Here is a 19077-nt window from a genome sequence, read left to right on the forward strand (position 1 = left end):
AAGATACTTTAGAAAGTAAGCTACCAGATATAATTGGCGCCGTTAAACATTGAATTGTATTTGTGCCGTGTCAAATAAACTCTAGATGAAGAAAAAAAAAGTAGGTACTTTGCTTAAAACACCAGTATTTAATTATTTAATTTAAAAGCATTCCTATTTCCACGAAAAATTTAAAACATCCTACTCTTGTTGACTCTATTTTGGTTTATTATAAATTAAAATTTGTGATAATAAGTAAAAGGTAAACCATGAGCCACGAAATAAATAGAATGAAATTAAATTCAAATACATGCGAAGAAATACTACCATTTCCATAATCACAAATAAATCAAAAATCGACCGCAGATGCAATTTTGAAATCAAAGATGATGACTTCTCTAGTTACTGGAAAACAACCTAAAATAGCCGAATATCACCCAAGACTGCTTGAGACCCACCAATTTATTACCCCAATCGAGTGATTTTTTCTAACTTTTAACAAGAAATACATTGACATATGTATGACAGGTTCTTGTAATTCAGCGTTACCGTTGCAGTCGTGTCTCATGCATAACCTCTTCAATTTTTTTTGCAGTGTCACTTATAAATAGTAAACGTGGTTCTTATTATTCTCCTATCTTCTTTATCAACCTTAGAAAATCCTCAAACAAGTTACTGTAGCATACAGTGCTGATAAAAGTCATTTTCCCCAGCAAAATTCTTCGAAAATTACAGCCAATCATTTTCAATTTTCACTTCCAATGAACGCAGCACTCTTTCAGATACACTAGATTTTCGTCCTAGTAACGTGCTGTTATACTCATATGAAATAGATCGCGCGCATCGTTCACGGTTACGGAATAAAATTTGACAACAAATTCAACCTCAAACAAAAAAACCTCACCGAAACACTTTTTCACTGACACTGACCGATGCCTCGACAATCTTCGTTAACTGATAAACTGATTTTGTTGTCTTGCTTCCACCGCATGAAATATAATGAGGTGTTTTGACAGTTCACTTCCATGCAAAAAGCGGGAAAGGAGAACTCTGAAAGGATTAAAAAAAAAATAACGTTTATGGATGCTTTTTTTCACTTTCACTCAAGAGTGTCAACAAATATCAACCCTGGTAGCATATAAATTGGTCAATGAAATTTTCGAGGACCGGTTCAGATAAATGTTTACAAGCACAATTTGAAAGAAAGTGCGGTAAAATTAGAACACGAATTAAATTTGCACTTTGTTCAAGATAGTGATCCAAAACATTCTTTAAAGTTATTCAAAACACTGCTGTTCTACAACGTCAAATCACCGTTTCTACACCCTACACAATTATCTATTGTGGGTTCATCTTTGCCATTACCATTAACATTTTTGATTACCTTTGTTTTCAGATCTGGATCTGCATCATTCACTTTTCGGTTTTTGTAGTATCTGACTACCACGAGGTTTTAGATCTTAAGCCGTAACCTAACAATAAAAAACATAATAATGTAAAAATCGTGTAACACAAGTTTAGGTTCAGCTGGACTTAATAAAACGTAATTTGAATCTTATACAACCACTGTGAGCCGAATTTCAATTAAGGCCACCATGAGACACACTTCAACATCTTAATATTACATCGCGTGATCAATGAACCGCAATGCTTTGATATTTAAATAATCATACTGGGCACATCATGATGTCAATGTTTGCTTAATAGAATTCTCGGTTAAAATCAAAAAACAAATAGGACTGTCAATCCGAAACCAACAAAAAGCCTGCAATCAACTTACAGGTTATTAAGAAGAAAAAGTATACATTACAACTTAGTTGTGATTTTGCAAAAAAACTTCATGGTGTAGTCTCAGAAAGTTCAGCAGATAGCGTTTTTGTAAGCCAGAGCAATAGCTGTCCGGACTATTTTTTACCACAGTGTATACCTGCCTATTAGCACAACCCGTAATAGGTCCCTCCGTCACAGTCGCTTGCATACCAGCTAATTGAATCATAAAACCAATCTGCGGGTACCATTACCGTCAGTGGTGCAAAATCTCACTTACCTTGGCACAAGTTTATTTATAGTCGCCTTTTCCTCTTTAACGTTGCCACCGGCCGGCCAAGGGGCGCAAGTAGGTGTAATGGTTTTATTTTTTGTATTATTTCCACCAAGAAACACCAGCAAGGATCGCGACACTCGACGTCGATCTCGTCGGTCTGTGCCGTATGCGTTTGTGGCGCACAATTCGAAACAACTCTGCAACTCCCAAAGAACGCTTACAGGCGTACCACTTCGCGCCCGCGCAAACTCCAGCCGAATCGCGCACGAGTCCCAAGCGTTAAAGGTTATTTTTCACTTTCGATCACCGTCACCGTCGTCAGCCACGAGACGTTCTAACCGCTGTCTGATTTGCAGTTGGCTCAAGAGTCACAACGTTTTTCTTTTATTTTTTCTCTCTTCTTGGATTCGTTTGCTCACCTATGAATATTCATCACATGTAATCGTTGATTTGAATTGGAATTCCAAGCTGCTCAAGATCCTGACATTGCTGGCTGCAAGTTAGTCGAAGAATTCTTAAGTATTATGGCACTATTTGCAGTTCAGTCAGGCGGAATTCTTCTGGCACTCGATGAGTAAACATTGCTGCGCAGGAATGTTTCAGGATAGGACGACAAACCAACGATCGCTTCGCTTCAGATTAACGGAAACATTTCGCAAATTAGTCCATGTTCATGGCTCACGCTATTGTACCACAATAGCTTGCACGTAACCGCGGTTCGCATTCGCAGCCGAAGTCTATGATCTGCAACATTAAAATCCAGCAGCTGTGTACATGAGGAAACACAGAATAAATTCAACCCACCAATTGCCTCCCAAGCCAGAACCGACGTTCGTCGTTTCACAGACAGCCGGAGGAACCCACACATACTTAGAACATTCGACTGCTTACTTTAGGTCAGAGCCCAAAGTGTATCCCCCGTACCAACTTGAGATCTGGTGTGAGTGTTTTTTTTTTTTTGTTTCGTATGTACTCTATTCAAGTACCACTGTTAGTTACATTCACATTGGCTCAATGGGTTCACCTTTTACTTTATTGCCCCATAAGGCTCTCTGGTGCACCTTGTGAGTAAGGAGCGCGCGCGCGCCCCCTGCACTGTCGCGCTAACAGCAAGACATTTTGAAAGTACAACAGCCCTCAAGCCTCTTCTGACCAGGAATGCATACTTTGGCGAACGATCGGCTCTACTCGGGAGATAAGATCGAATGGTCGGGTGTGTGTGTGCGTTTGCTCGGCTGTGAACAGTGGTAATAAATATCGTACTATTGTTTAGCTGAACGTAATCAATCGCGAATAATGTTACGCTCTCAGTTTACAAATCATGAGTGGAGTCGGGTTAGGAAGTATTAACAATCAACGTCTACTGCCGTGAAACGCATATCGTTATGACCACCAGCTGTTGAAATCATCAATGGTCTTCAAAAGGAATGAGGAAAATAATGTAATTTGTTTCACAAAACATACAAAAAAAGTCAGATTAGATTGTCCCATCTCAAAAGTAATCGCATACCAGTTCCATAATTGATATTATAAAATATACCGTTTGTACTCAAAGTTTGAATACTTTTTCTGCAATAGTCTTTGTTATGTTTTTTACATTATACTTCCTTTTTTGAGTTAAGTAAAATTAAACGAAAAACGAATCCTGATTGAAAAATTGGTATGGATCAAAACCAAGACAATCTTAATCGGACTATCGGCGTACGCATAATAATCAGATTCGAAGAAGTCATTTTGCACGGAATTAAATAATATTTCAATAACTTCCGAAAGGGTTCACCTTCAGCTAAACAAACACTATTGATAACTAAAAACAACAACAAACTGATTCAGTCTCAGTGGACGCTGTGATGCAAAGTAATTACATACCAGTCCCACTATAAATTGTAATTGTTATGAATTGACTTTGTAAATCCATCAATCTGAGAACAAAATCAATATTCCAAGTGGATCGTACTTTATTGAATTAAACATTTTATTTTAACATTTTTGTAACAAACAACACTGAAGTAAAAAAAAGTACGCCATTTAAGAGCATTGTCTGTATTATTCTCTGTTCTCAATTGAAAAGTTGTCTGAAAAAAAAAACAGACAATTATCTGTATCTCTAACATGAAATTTAGATATGGGGTAGAACTACCATGGATGGACCACTTCCAGTGGACCACCGGTTAGAGTAACTTAATTTATGTGGAATTTCGAGGGATTCCCAGCAAATTTGCTTCGGGAAACATCTTATACAACCAATCTGCATCAGAATCACGAGAATCATCTATAAATTCCGATTGATGTTGAGAGAAATTGTGTTAATCTGACGGGTGGTCCACTTTAGGAAGGGAGTCCACTACAAGTTAATTTTCCCTAAATTCCCTAAATCCCCAAACAAGAAATTTACAAATGTTTCTCGTGATTCTGGTGCAGATTAGGGTAAATTAACCTATGGACCCCTTCGCTATAGTTCCAATCTGCATCAAAATCACGAGAAACATTCATAAATTCCAATTAATGTGAAAAGAAACTGTGTTAATATGGCGAGGTGTCTACTACAGGAAAAGGGTCTACTATCGGTTAATTCACCCTAGCTGAATGACATGTTTCCCGATGGAAGTCTTCTGGAAATCCCTTGAGTTTTGTTTTTCTTAAATTGAGTTAATCTGACCGATGACCGACTCTGGTTCGTTACAGCTCAAATAACTAAAAAAATGACATTTTTTTCTTAACAATTGTTATTTAGAATGATAATCTGCTGATTTTTTTAGTTCGGGTTTTATTTTCCACCAGCTAAGCATTGATAGTTGATCGGACTCAGAGAACTGAGAAATAGGGTAAAATATTACAAAATAATCAATTAATTTTTCAGTTTTCTTTTAACAGGCTGTCTCTACAACTTTGGCGAAGACACTATACTGATCTGAAACTGAAACTGAAATCTGAAACCGTTTTAGCTCGGAAAATGTTTTTATCATCAAAAGACACTCGGCTCTGAAGAAACTCCCAAAGAGTCTCCCCTCTTTACCTAAGCAAAGCCGAGTGTTTAATAATGATAAAAATATTTTAAGAGCTTAAACGGTTTATTCGAATGGTATACAGTCTTCGGCAAAGTTGTATATAATAATTTATTCCTTCCAAAAAATATACTCTGTAAACAAATTGTGAAATATTTTTTATTGGAAGAATTTATTATTTTTATTTCTTATTTCTCCAAGTACAAAAAACTATCAATGTTCAGCTAACATTTCAGAATTTTCGTACAAATTGATTGTAAGTTTCTGAAATATATTTTTTAAAACATCTTTTTTGTTTTCCCCAAAAATACTGATATCTGAGTCGACCATTTCGCTGAAACTTCTCACAGTTGTTCCATTTTGACAAAAAAGTCATTTCATGATATCAGTTCTACATGTAGACTCGCGACTGCTACTTCAAAAGGGCCCATTCAAAATGGTGACTGATATATAAAAACTTCTATATCAGAAAAACGACTTGTTTGATTGGAATGGTGTCTTCAGCAAAGTTGTAGGTGATAAAATTGTGGTTCTAGAAAATATGTTTACGTTGTATTAAAGTTTTTTTTCTGTGCCAAATTTTATAAAGGTGCTTATTACGGGAGTCACTTCACGGTGAAATATATTTCACTCTCACGCTCACTTCACTTTTTTAGACCTATTCCCGATTCCACCTCAAGTGAGGTGACAGAAATCACCTCCGTGGAGTGAGATTGGCAGTGAAGTGAAAACGAGAATAGGACAAGTGAAATAAGCGAGTTTCCCAGCTCAAAAATTTGTAAGTCCCGGAAAGTCGATTGAGCTGAAATTTTGTAAGAGGACATTTTTCGACAAGAGGAAACTTTCGAGCCCTACCGCTAAACGAAATTCGAAGGTCAATTTTTCTCTTACGTTCCAATTGGCCGCAGCTCAAAAATTTGTAAGTCCCAAAGAGTCGATTTTTTTCAAGAAAAAAAAAGATTCGCCTTGTTACTGGAAAATAAATTCCATACATATTACCGCTAGATCACAAATCAACCGATTAATAAACTTCCCTATATTCGTGAAATCATTTCACCGTTCAAAATGGTCGTGAAATAATTCCACGCGAAACGTCGCTTTTTCCGTTTTCACTTCACTTATATGACACTCAGAATAACTCAGATTCCACGGCAGATGTGACTTAGCGACATTTTTCTCACATGCGTGAGTCCCGTAATAGGACTTCATTCACTTCACTCTGATTTCACCGTGAAGTGACTCCCGTAATAAGCACCAAAGTGTCACAAAATATTAAATATCTCAAAAAGTACCTTTTGAAAAACAAAAAGTTATGAACGTTTAAGTATTTTACCATTTCCACTCTGAACTTTTTTTTAGTTTTTTTTATAAATATGGGGGATGTGATGAATTGATTATTTACCAATATTCTGTCACAAAGGGTGTCATATCAACACTATTACATATATTTTAGGTTTTATTTCATTAAAAAAATGTAATTGCTTCCGCAGTTAAAAAAATATAATTGTAGGAAAATTGTAAACCTACTTGTCAAGAAAAAAAGGATTTGAGATTGAACTATTCTTTGGTGTTTTTTTTTTCTAGCTACACATAACAATCCAATGCACTATTTTTGTACCATACTCGAACATTTTCACACTGCCCTGTTGAAACTGAATATGCGTAACTCACCGGCAAACCCTGTTATTAGATGGTTGTAAAAATATGACGAACACACAAGCTAACCAATTTATACATTACGTGTTTATATCAAGTGAATCCAGGTTTAGAGAACCGGAAGCCGAGAGATTGCGCAAAGACATGTGTAGCTAGAAAATAAAAACACTCAAAAAAAGTTCAGAGTGAAAAAGTAAAAATACTCAAACGTTCATAACTGTTTTGTTTTTCATTTTGCCACCAAATTTTGACAGATAGTAGTACATAGATAATAGTACATATCATCTTCAATGTGTAAAAAAATTAGATTTTTAAAAAAAGTACTCTTTGAGATATTTAATATTTTGTGGCAATTTGGAAAATTCGTTACAAAAATTTTTTTTCTACAGTGTATATATTTTTTCCAGAACCGCAATTTTATTACCTACAACTTAGCAGAAGACACCATTTCGATCAAACAAGCCGTTTTTCTGATATAGAAATTTTTATCTAAATCAAAATGGTGACTTTTTGAATAGGCCCTTTTGAAGCAGCAGTCGCGAGTCTACATGAAGAACTGATAATAAATGACCTCTTTATCAAAAAGGAACAACTGTGAAAAGTTTCAGCAAAATCAGAAATGATACCGAAAATTTTTTTTACCTATTTTCCATTAAATGTCTCATCTACGACTTCACCTAAGATTTCATTCCAGTCAAACGAAGCATTCTGGTTCTAAAAATGTTTTAAATCATGAATACCTTTTTACACAAAACTTAAATTGAAATTTGAGTCGTGAATTTAGATCTATCATGTGCATGTAATAAGTAAGTTATATGAATTGTATCCTCATTTTTTCGTCCTTTAATATATATTTTAGATTTGTGCAATAAAGGCACATCTACTTATAACTCGGAATTTTCGAATTTTGAAACGAGTCTTTGTGAAATGAAACTTAATAATATTTAGCATCGTTTGCCACCAAAATCTCAGAACTGTACAATTTTGAATAGTGCCCGTATAGAACTCAACTGACGATATCCCCTGAGGAAGGCCAAGACCAAAGGTCGAAACGTCGTTTTTAACTACCTTTTTAGACAAAAAAACCGTATTTCCTTTAAAAAAATCACGCTACAGTATTTTATTAAAATTTGAATATTCTTCTAGTTTAAGCCGTTTTCAAGTTATTACGAACCAAAAATGGTGGCGAACCAGCCTGTGGCTGAAAGCCACCTTAATAAAGTAATACAAAAAAAAAGTTATTACGAACATTGAACTAGAATATATGTTTGAGAAAACCTCATTAGTAGGTTATTGGTATTTTTTTAATTACAGATTTGTTTTGTTTTGAGAAATGCCAAACCTAAAAAAAGTTCAAATAAAGTTGACGCAATATTTCACCTCTAAATAAAAGTACTATCGAAAAACGTACTATCAACTTGAATACTCCACCGAAGATGCTATGAAACAATGCTAGGAGACTCGAGGCAGATAAATCGAGTTCGTCAGATGGCTGTGAAGATTTTAGTGCTGATGATATAATTAGCTACTCATGTTCAAACTTCATTCCCGAATCAGGAAGTGTCGGTATGTGGCAATCAAATTTCAATGGTTTCCATTTCCGATTGAGGATCATAAAATTATAAATGCAATATTTTCTGTTAAATCAAGTGCTATAGGATTAGGCAATATCTCCATCAGATTCTTGGAAATTATACTACCGCTGGCTTAACCGATATACAAACATATTTTTGATTCTATACTAAAACTACAATATATCTAAACATATGGAAGCGTGTCAAAGTAATTCCAATCAAGAAAAAGAAAACTTCTTTATCGGAACTTTTCCGGTTGTTCTTCTCTGTTCATTCTCAAGTGTTTCCGAAAAACTTATTTCTACTCAAATCGCTAGCTTTATCAATGAAACAAACTTTTTGACTTCTTATCAGTCGGGTTTTCAAAAAAATCATAGTACAAGTACCTCATTGCTTCAAGCGCATGATGATACAGTGCTTTTTCGCTTTCATCAACAGTCGTTTTTATCACTACTCGCCAAATTCACGCTCGATTTTCTCACGGTTTTTAAAAAAAACTATAAATCAAGAATAAAGTACTCCCAGTTGTAGAAAATGCATTCGCAGCATCATTTTTACTTGTGTCTTGTGTCCTTGCATGTATATAGTTCCATGAACTCAATTTGTTTGATCAATTTTCTGAGGCAACTGAGTGTCATATCTATTACAATTAATTTGTTTCATAATTTTGAGAAAAATAAACCGTGACATACGTGTTTCATTCACTTTGAAGCAAAAATTACATATTATTAGAGCAGTTGAGAAAAAAGATCTGTTAACAACTCAAATAGCCCTACAGTTTGGTCTTCATAGAGCGTGGACTTAAAAATTATAAAATCTAGCGGTTCCACAATTTAACATAAACAAGCATTAAACTCTGCTAGCTATGCTAAAGAATGGGCAGCACAAGTCCACAAAAATGCAACGGAGAAAAATATCATAAACTAACCTTTTCTTGTTTATTTATTTTTATCTTGAACCTATATCCCTTCCAACCAGGAAAGTGCATCATTTTACTCAAAATATCATAAATTTCAATTGAATCCAACACAAAAAATTAAATTTTTATCATTTCGCTAAATTCACGGTTTCGACAAATTCACGGTAAATTTTTTTTTGACCGTGACAAAATCGAAAAAACACTGTATTTCACAATTAATAGATAAAAAAGATTTTGGTTTTGGTAAACAGAGTATTTTTTTAAAGTTTTCTAAAACTGCCGCAAACTTGATAAGATCATACCTAGAATATCGTTTTCAAACTGTGTTCTGCTATAGCTCACTGTCTTCGTTTTAACCAATTAAATCTAGTGTACCTCAAGGTTCTATTCTTGGCCCGCTTCTTTTTGCTATCTTCATAAATGATTTGCCATTCGTACTGCAGCACTGTACTGTACATATTTTTGCTGATGATGTTCAGCTTTACTCATGCGTTTCCAAAAACGCTAGCGACTCAGAAATTGCTAAAAATCACGACTTGCGCAATGTCTATAAATAGAATTCGTGTATCACTCTAAGAATCTGGGAGTCATTTTCAATACAAAATTAAATTGGAATAGTCAAGTGCATGCTCAAAGCAGAAAAATCTATGGAGCTTGAGAGCAGCCTAATCTTGTCACTAGGCACCTAGATTAGCTAACAAAAATCAGGCTTTTTAAAACAGTGGGGCTTTCTCACTTCACTTATTGCGACGTTCTTTAAAATTATTATACTTACACAATTTTACAAATTTGAAATGCAAATTGACTCTAACATTGCCAGCTAGTATTTTCGTAACTTTATGATAAGAAAAGAAGAAAATTAACCCCAACTTTTAATAAACAGTTTATGTTGTACCTTACAATATATTTTTTTAAATATTCCACCATTTTATAATTAATCATAGAACAAAACAGTATATAAATATTTAATTTTCAACGATTTTTTAAATTCTTGGATTGAATGCAGAACGATTGCATTTGTTCAAGTTAATTCATTTAAATAATTGCTTAGCTTACTTAGCTAAGCACATTTTACTTAACAATTTCATTACCATAGAAGAACTGGTAGAATTTCTTTAAAGAAATTTATTTTAAAAGCCCTTGTTATAAATTTTACCAAAGACTAGGATAAATCATCTGCTAATAGCTAAAATAAATCTTTTGAAAATCATATTTCCAATACTAAATACTGACCATTTCGCTACAGAACTTGGATTTGTGGAATTCAAGTGATAATATTCTTATTTTCTTATCTCCAATATGCAAACAATCACTTGCAATGAAAAATGCAGCTTGAAAAAGTACATTACTGTTGTTCTAAGCAATTCAGCCTTTGAATAATGCAATGAATTAATGGCATTTTTGCGCATTATGCTTTTCTCTTTCTCTCACTGGCATGAACTTAACCCTGTGCGCAGATACTATCCCTTGTAGAGCAGAGGGGTGAATAATGTAATTTATAATTCAACATTTATTCAAATTAGTAAAACACTTTTGAAAAACATTTCGTAGTGCAAACTCCACTATGTTGGAAAAAAGCATTTAAGAGAGAAAGACCTTTTTTCACAAAAAATGTCGCTTATAATCTTTATTGGGCAAAAAAATTGAAGAATTGGATTGGATAATGTGCAAGAAATCAAGTGTGATGTGTATAGAAATACGTGTGTTCGTATGCAATTTGTGGCAATTATTTCAACTTTCTGACAGAAAGAGTAGAAACATCTTAGGCGAGGTTCTGATAAAACTTGTGTATTATATCTTTCAATAAAATTCATAGTAAGTGTTGCTTTTAGGAGAAGTCCATTTGTTGAAATGTATTGAGAATACCGCGTGTGACATCATTTTGCTGCTAAATGTGCTTACGATATCAGTTGAATGTCGGTAGAATTCCACAATATTTGAAATAGTTCTTTCCAAAATATCATGATTAACTTTCCACCAAAACTTAGGATAAATTTTCTATTTCAGAAATAAATGAGTAATTCTGCATTTATAAGTTTTGGGTTATAATCTTTTACAATTATTCGAGAAATTTTTTATTACATTTTGTGTTAAAAATGCTTTAAAAAATAGCAAACAATGATTTGGGTAAAAACAAAAGAACAACCAATTTAGTAAGAATATTATAGAAACTGGATTGGCAGATTGGTAGGATAAAATAAATTTTTTTTGGTTAGTTTTATACCATGTGCAAAACATTGTAGTTTGTAATAACAAAAATATTTAAATTCAATGTGAAGAGATATCTGATAATTAGAAATAAAAGTTTGTTTCTGGGAACCTCAATCTAATTTGAATCAAACTTTTTGTTTTTATCAAGATTCCAACTAAACAATCAATCGTTCCAAGAAACAGTCCGAAGAACATTGAAATATTACAATATAGATTTGTCTCACTTCATAAATCCTTTCGCTTCTGCCCTGGACGTACTTATACGACACACGTTAATTACAAATCAAGACAAAATGGATAACAGAACTGTCAAATCACTTCCGCATCGCAAGCAATCAACTAATAATAGCTTAATTATAGCTCAATTAGTCACAGCCCAGATTACATAGAAGAAAAAAAATTTGCCCATCAAATTACTCCTATCCTCTTCAGCATCCGTTCCAGCCTCAGCCTCTTCGTTTCTTTCTCACTATTGTTGACTATAATAGAAAAAAATAGACTTATTGACGGATCGCTGTAAATATTTGGCCCCCGCTCGCCGTCACACCGGTCAAAGCTAACCCTCTAACAAGGAAGTTCTACGCCTCTCAAAACGAAGAACAGCACCTCTCGTACACCACTGTCATAAAGCTTACGCAGAAAAAAACCTCTCCGTAACAAGAAAAACTCCTCCACCAAACAGGAAATTACGCTCGAACCAAGAACGTGCCTGCCATAAGCGGGTTAGATCCAGAGCGTCAAATAATCAGTTTGGATTCCAGCGTTGCGACAATTATGGAAACCCCATACTTATAGTGCCGATATAGGCCAATTAGTTCGTCTATAACTTGCGCTCGGCGGCACTAACTTTGGAGATGTTGGTTTATATAAGCGATCGACCGGTTTTCTCCTTTTACGAAACACAGTCGTCCCCTCCGTGCACATGGTTTGAGAACACTAATCATTAATTCACCTTCAGGCGAATGTTTTTTTTCTTGTTTTATTCTTGCTTCAGTTTGCCACAATCCAACGAGCAGAGCCACACAAACACATAAATCATCGAATTTCATTCAAGTTGTTCTTCTCGAGTGCCAAAAGATTCCACCTTTTCCATTCTCCTGCTTAAGTTTTATCCGCACTATCACATGTCACACCACTGCCTGCCTTGCTTCTTTTGTTTTCACGCAATTCCAACCCAAAACTAAATTCCACTCGCAGTTCAGGTTATACGATGTAATGAAAAGAAGGACCACAATAAACTCACAATTAAAAAGGCTAATCCTGGAAAAAGAACCACCACTTGAATAAGCGTTACTAAGCATCCGTCGCGGAGAGCAGGTTACTTGCTTCCGCACGCAACGAAATCTTTCACTCGACTGCGATCAGCGAGTCACACGCACGCGGTTTAGCACAGCTCGGTCCTGAATGTAGCGTGGAGATCGCGAACGGAGAGCACAACCGGACAAATGCATGCGGTTATGGCGGGTTAGCAGCCAGCGCGAAGAGGCATGTTTGAATACATTCTACTCATACCTACCTGCATTCGAAAAAAAAAACACACTTGTCGCGATTCACCTAACAGTGCTGCTGGCAGCAGCATCACAACACATTGCACCACGCGGTGTCGGTTTTGCCATTTTTGTCCGCTTTGGTAGGCTTGTTTATCGAGCTTTTTGTCATCGGCTTGCAGAAGCTGAATTGTCAAGCCGGCTGGAGTTCATAACGGACGCAACATGCTGCCCATGGAACATGTGACGATACAAGTAAAACCCGTGTCGCGTCGCCGTACCGGCTGCAACATGCAGAGCACACACCAGTATAAACAAACACCAGCAGGTGATAGGGTTGTCCGAATCTTTTTTCATAAAAATTTATATAGTTCTTGTAGCCTTTAGAATAAATAGATGAATTTATTACTAGTATTACCAATATTACTATTATTGTCGTCATTTTTACTGTTATTCGCCCTTATTTTCCATTTTGTTGTTTTAGTCGGCTGAGATGAATCAATGGGATATTCTTTTCGGTACTTACTAAATGATTTGCTAAGGAAATATTCGAATATTTTAGTCTGTCTCAATTTAGTCGCAGGTACGGATTCCTCGCATGCTTTTTTTTTACCGTGGTATATCAAACAGAATGAGTTCGGATCGCGTAATAATTTTCGCGGAGGTTATTTTGAACTTATAGGCGCGATATTTGTAATTATGAACCCGGTACTCGAACTCAGCGCATCGTTTACCAAAACGAAACCTGCTGCAAACCCTACCCTTTTCTCCAACATCCCAGTGATTTCTCGTGGAAGTGCAGAGGTGTTCTCGGCTTCCAATAAAGCGAGTATCACGTCAACATATTCCTATACACATTCCTCCTTTGACTTGCATTCGGATGCGGCCGGCGCTGGTATTGCCTAATATAAAGATTAAGGTCACCAGTTTTTACACATCGAGGATGAAAGATAGTCCCAAGCATCATCCGTTGGTTCTCTGTGTAATAACAGCTGATCTGGCAATAACGGAGTAGCAACCGCGGGCGGTCAATCATGCTCATGCTCATGCTCATGCTTATTTTCCATTTTGTTGTTTCCTTACGAAACGTTTGTTTTTAACAAATTTAAACTGTCCACGGTTCATACAAAAATGTTTAAGAGCCAGTTCGCGAAGACCGCAACTAGGTCTTGTTTCGAGGTTCTCCGATCGGACTGAAACTTCCAGGGTTTGTTTATCTATATAATAGAACAATGTTTTGCATGATATCAAATTTTTTGAAAAGGGGGAAGTGGGGTGAAAAAGCACGTCAAAAAACGATGTCCAAAAACTGCTAAAAACGTAAAATTGTTATAACTTTGTGTAAACTGAATCTATTTTCATGAAAATTTGTATGTTTATTCTACTTTATAAAGGGAACAAAATGAGGGTTATTGGAAGTTGCTATCGAGAATACATGATGAGATTTTCACAGCAATTTTTCTCTTGTTAACAGGATAAAAATCCAAATAATACGTTTGTAGTGCAACTCAAGAGCTTTCATTTGATATATTCAAGAAATGCGCCGTTATAAAGATGCGTGAGAAAATCCAATTTTTCTATAACATGTTTTTGACCATCATTACCACTATAGATCTAAATACTGGTCGCAGTGGTATAATGTCCCCAACAAGGAAAAAAAATTGCAGCAAAACGAAGTTGTACCAAGTATTAATTTTAGATTTTGGACATGCTTCGTAGAATTTATTGTTCTGTACGGACTGTCCTTACTTTTTATATATTTGGTGCCCTACTAAGTTCTCGCTATTTGTCATTTGATGCCACCAGTAGTAAGTATTGGTCGATTTTGACGTACCTATTTCTAAAGTAAGGAAACAAGCTAAGACATATTTTTTCCTGTATTACCTTGCTCACTGCGACCAAAAACCGTTGATTTATTGTGAGATAAGCCCGGGTGTCTGCTATTCCGCACTTCTATAATCAGCAATACCGCTATTGAGATGCGGCATGCTTATCGTTTATCCTTGTGTGTGAATGTGAATATGATTTTACCCTTCCTTCAACACGTTTTCTGCTTCTACTATACGGAGCCTCGTTCCTACCCCTGAAGAAGTTTCATTGTGCGTCCTTGCGGACAGTTCTATTATAAGAGGGGCCTACTTTTTTAAATAAAAAAAAATCAAATGTCTGTTTTGTGCAAAATAATCGTCATTTGCAGAAATTATTTTTCTTATTTCTTTCAAAGAAAAAGTCTGAAGAGCATTGACAGTTAAAAAACAGTTAAATGAAAAACTGCTTTTAATAAAGCAACCTAACGGCTTTATTCCCTAGCGTTCCAGTGAATGAAACCTTCAATCTTTTAGAATTATTTTTTTTTTGGCTTCTTTCCCAATATTCTGATAATACTTGGAAAAATAAAGTTGACAGTTTATTGAAGCCTTCGTGTTTTTGCATGAAGGAAAACTATTTCACATTTCATGGTAAATTGTACAAGCAGACTAAAGGGTCACCAATGGGTAATCAGCTATCTCCTTTTCTATGTGAGCTCTTCATGGCAAATATAGAAAGTACATTGGAGAAGAGAAACCTCTTACCGATTCGATGGTGGAGGTATGTGGATGATATTTTTTGTGGTTCGAAAGGGGCGGATCTTGAAACTTTATTCATATCCCTTAATAATACCTATGGAAATATGAACTTCAAAATTGAAAGAGAACTTAACAACAGACTGCCTTTCTTGGACGTTGTTGTAGTCAAAAATTCTACGGACTTGGAATTTGAAATTTATCGAAAACCCACGAGTACAAAACGGGTAATACCTTACACTTCAAACCATTCCTTCCAGCATAAAATGGCATCTTTTCATCATTTGATCCACTGTATGGAAACTTTACCTCTAAGTAAAGCACCCAAGCAAAAGGAACTGGAATATATTTTCGAAATAAACTAAACTAAACCAAACTAAACGGTTATAATGAAAGTATCATTCAAGCCATTTTTGGTGAAAAGTAGTGTTTAATTTCGGAAATCTTTTACAACACTCACCCCAATAACAGAGGAACTGAAAAGGGGAGCCGCCCACTTCGTTCAAAATTTAGAAAATTTGGGATGGATATTGTCTACCCTAGTATAAATACCCAACCCAAAACAAAATTGGGGTCTACCAAAGACCCTATTGATATCCTGAACAAAGCTGGAATTTATAAAACTGCATGCAGTCACTGTGATATGGTTTAGATTGGACAAACAAAACTTAACAGAAGTCACAAAAGCAAGTAAAGTTTCAAACAATGCTTCACCACACTTTTTCAAATAAAAAGTGGCTGAACATATTTTTAACGAGCAACATCCACTAACTTCGGATAACATTCACCTGCTCCGCCCGGTTAATAATTTATGGAAATTAGACATAGCTGAAAGTTCAGAAATTTATAAACAACATTCATCCACGCTTCTCAACAGAGACGCAGGTAACCACCCCTCATGGCTATTCAATATCCTTCCCAAAAACCCTAGACATGGTACGGTAAACAACCGACCGCTTCGCTCGCTCATTAGCAGTCCACATAAGCACTGATGATGATTTTTTTTTTGTTGTAGCCAATCACCGACGCCCAAGGAGGCGACTCCACACCCAGGACCCTAACTCACGACCCGTTTATTAACGGACCGGCGCCAACGGCTTTACTTCCTCATGAGATGGAAGGCGTGATCCCAGAGATTTTTCGCCTCAGAAAATCTCCCGGTGTCGGCTAGGATTGAATCTAGACCAGTTGGGTTGGTTGTGAGTGGATCACGCCACCTCACAACCATCGACACCTATGTCGGCGGTGGGATTCGAACCCAGGCGTCGAGCGTGGTTGGCGGAGACATTACCAACCACACTAGGCCCCCGCTATTCCACTGATGATGATGATGATGTCGCAATCGAAATACGCGTTTTTACAGACTAGTAATATTTCTAAAATTTACTTCTCAAATTTCTAGTACAGTTTTATGGAAACTTATAACTCTTTTTTCTGATTTCTTATATCATTCTTCTAAGACGCTCAGCAAAAATCTGTTGTATCGAGTTGAGCGTAGATTTTTGCATTGAAAGCGTGGCCACGCAGATTCCAGAAAGAGAAACGAAACAAAAAACTTTGTTGAGTCAGAATATGTGACAGTGGATTTTATTTCGTCCATGTTATTGTTATCCGTGCTCGGGAAGCACGGAAATAGCGAGAAAAATGTATGGAAAAGCTTGACCTTGGAACTTTTTACCTTTTTTTCACCATTGAGCAGTAAAGGTAGTGCGAGCTACTGATGCCTTAACATAATTTTACAAAAAATAGACAGTGCATCAACAATGGGGTGCCAATGCAATGTTTAAGAGAAATTAGATTTTCGAATTTCGTTCAGTAGTAATGTTTGCCTTAAAAAAATGGACTTTTTTCGGATGGCGATAGAAAAAAACCAAGACGGATAATTTATTTTAATGAATTTCCCATGGAAGGTCCTGGAGTTTACCGGAACATTCGCCATGGTGGACGAAAACATGCGTGTAAGCATGTTTTTGAATTATTTCTTCGTTTTATTTATCAATTCTTCCTCAATTAACCTTCCCCGTTCACGGCCAGTACGTAGCTTCTCGCTGATTGTCAGCAACAGCAGCACCTTCGTTGGGAACTTGGTGTGTGAAATGAATTTCATCCCAGAGCTCACTTCCTTCGTGGGCGAAGTAAAATATGGAGTGCCCTGCCAGTCGTTGCCATCCAGGGTGTCTCGGTGTACACCACTACCATCACGTCGCGATTCGCCGGAAAAATCGACTCGACGATCTTATTCAGCCGCTGACTCTGCGTCATTGCCTGCAGTTCCGAGACCAATAGACTAGAATTTTTTTTCTCGCTGTTTGGCGCAGAACGTTCGGTCCATATCAGTCTGAAGTTCATGTTCACCAGGTACTTTTCCACTGTTTGGCCGGTTGCACCGACCTCCAGATCAAGCATACACAGCGATGTAGCCACTTTTCCCTCGGTTTTCCTCTTCAGCATTCTTTGGAGTTTCTTGTCGCTTGTAGTCCAACAGTGCCAAGATTTTGTAGATACCGGAACAAGCATAACCATTGTCCCTTTTCCGTACGATATCCGTTTTCGACGCGGCGGGTTCTTTGACCGCGTACACTTCTCAACGGATTAGTTTCACTGTTTTCACCATTCCTGTTAGAGCTCGAGTCAATTATTTTCTGCTAGCTCATGGGTTTATTATGATTGATGCTGCATGGGTAGTTTCGTCAGTGCGTGTTAAGGTAAACCCATGAAAAATCGGCATTTTTGGAGTATGTTTTTTATGCAAACGTTAGGGTCCAACAATTTTGTCTTCTCGAAAAAAGTCTCTACATCCCGAAGTCCGATTGAGCTCAAATTTGGCATGGGAAATTTTTACGAGAAAACATTGTTAATCTTAAGAACTCTATCGTAAATGAAATTTAGAACTCTATCGTATATAAAATTCTCTATCGTAAGTAAAAAAATTGAAAAAATAAGCCTTTTCCCTGAGGAACTTCACAACTGTACATAAATATGTAGATTAATAACCTCTCGCTCAAAAATATCCATCGAAAAATCTGTTGCTCGCAACATCACTTTTTTGTAGTTTTGTCCGATAGTTCCGTGTGGGTAAGTACCCACATTGATATTTTCCGAGTGGGTACTACTACCCATACTACCCACATGAAACGCCGGCCCTGTATTTGGTGGTATCAGGTCCGTATTATAAATGTTTGAAATAAAACGAAATCATTACTGTGATATCGATATCGGTATCCTCTTCAATTGATGCAGTTTTGTCGAGCACTGCGCCAAAATACGGGCAGGGACACGGGAAAGTAATTCTACTGCATGACAACACTCGGCCTCATACCGCCAAAATCGTTAAAGCTTACATAGAAACGCTCTAATGGGAAGTTCTACCTGAAATGAATTGCTCAGTGAACGACAGAGAATTGCATTACTGTTCTCATCGTTTTCGGGTGCGACGTAAAGTCGCACGTTCTGCAGAACATTTCTACGTCTGAATTTTGTTCTATACAGGGTGGCGACTCAATTTCCAAAAATAAATTCCCTGATATTTCTTGATTTTTCCTGATGTTCCAAATTTTTTCCCTGACCATTCAAATTTATTTTTTTTTTAAACTGATTCAAGTTACGATTATCATAGGTTTTTCCACCTAAATCTCAAA

At 36.3% G+C, this 19077-nt stretch overlaps 1 protein-coding gene across 4 annotated transcripts in view; it reads right to left on the minus strand.

Moving 5' to 3' along the window:
• The window catches only part of LOC129727898 (uncharacterized), a 126983-nt gene extending 114204 nt beyond the window's left edge, over positions 1-12779 (minus strand). For 3 of the 4 annotated variants that reach the window (XM_055686168.1, XM_055686170.1, XM_055686166.1), the window contains exons 1-2: positions 12632-12779; positions 2027-2516 (exon numbers count right to left, since the gene is read on the minus strand). The gene's annotated coding sequence lies outside the window, so the exon portion shown is untranslated. The remainder of the gene's footprint in view (positions 1-2026; positions 2517-12631) is intronic. The other variant, XM_055686167.1, reaches the window with a different exon arrangement.
• Between the last annotated feature and the right edge of the window lie 6298 nt (positions 12780-19077).

Source organism: Wyeomyia smithii, chromosome 3 (assembly GCF_029784165.1).
Source record: "Wyeomyia smithii strain HCP4-BCI-WySm-NY-G18 chromosome 3, ASM2978416v1, whole genome shotgun sequence".
Taxonomy (NCBI): Eukaryota; Metazoa; Arthropoda; class Insecta; order Diptera; family Culicidae; genus Wyeomyia; species Wyeomyia smithii.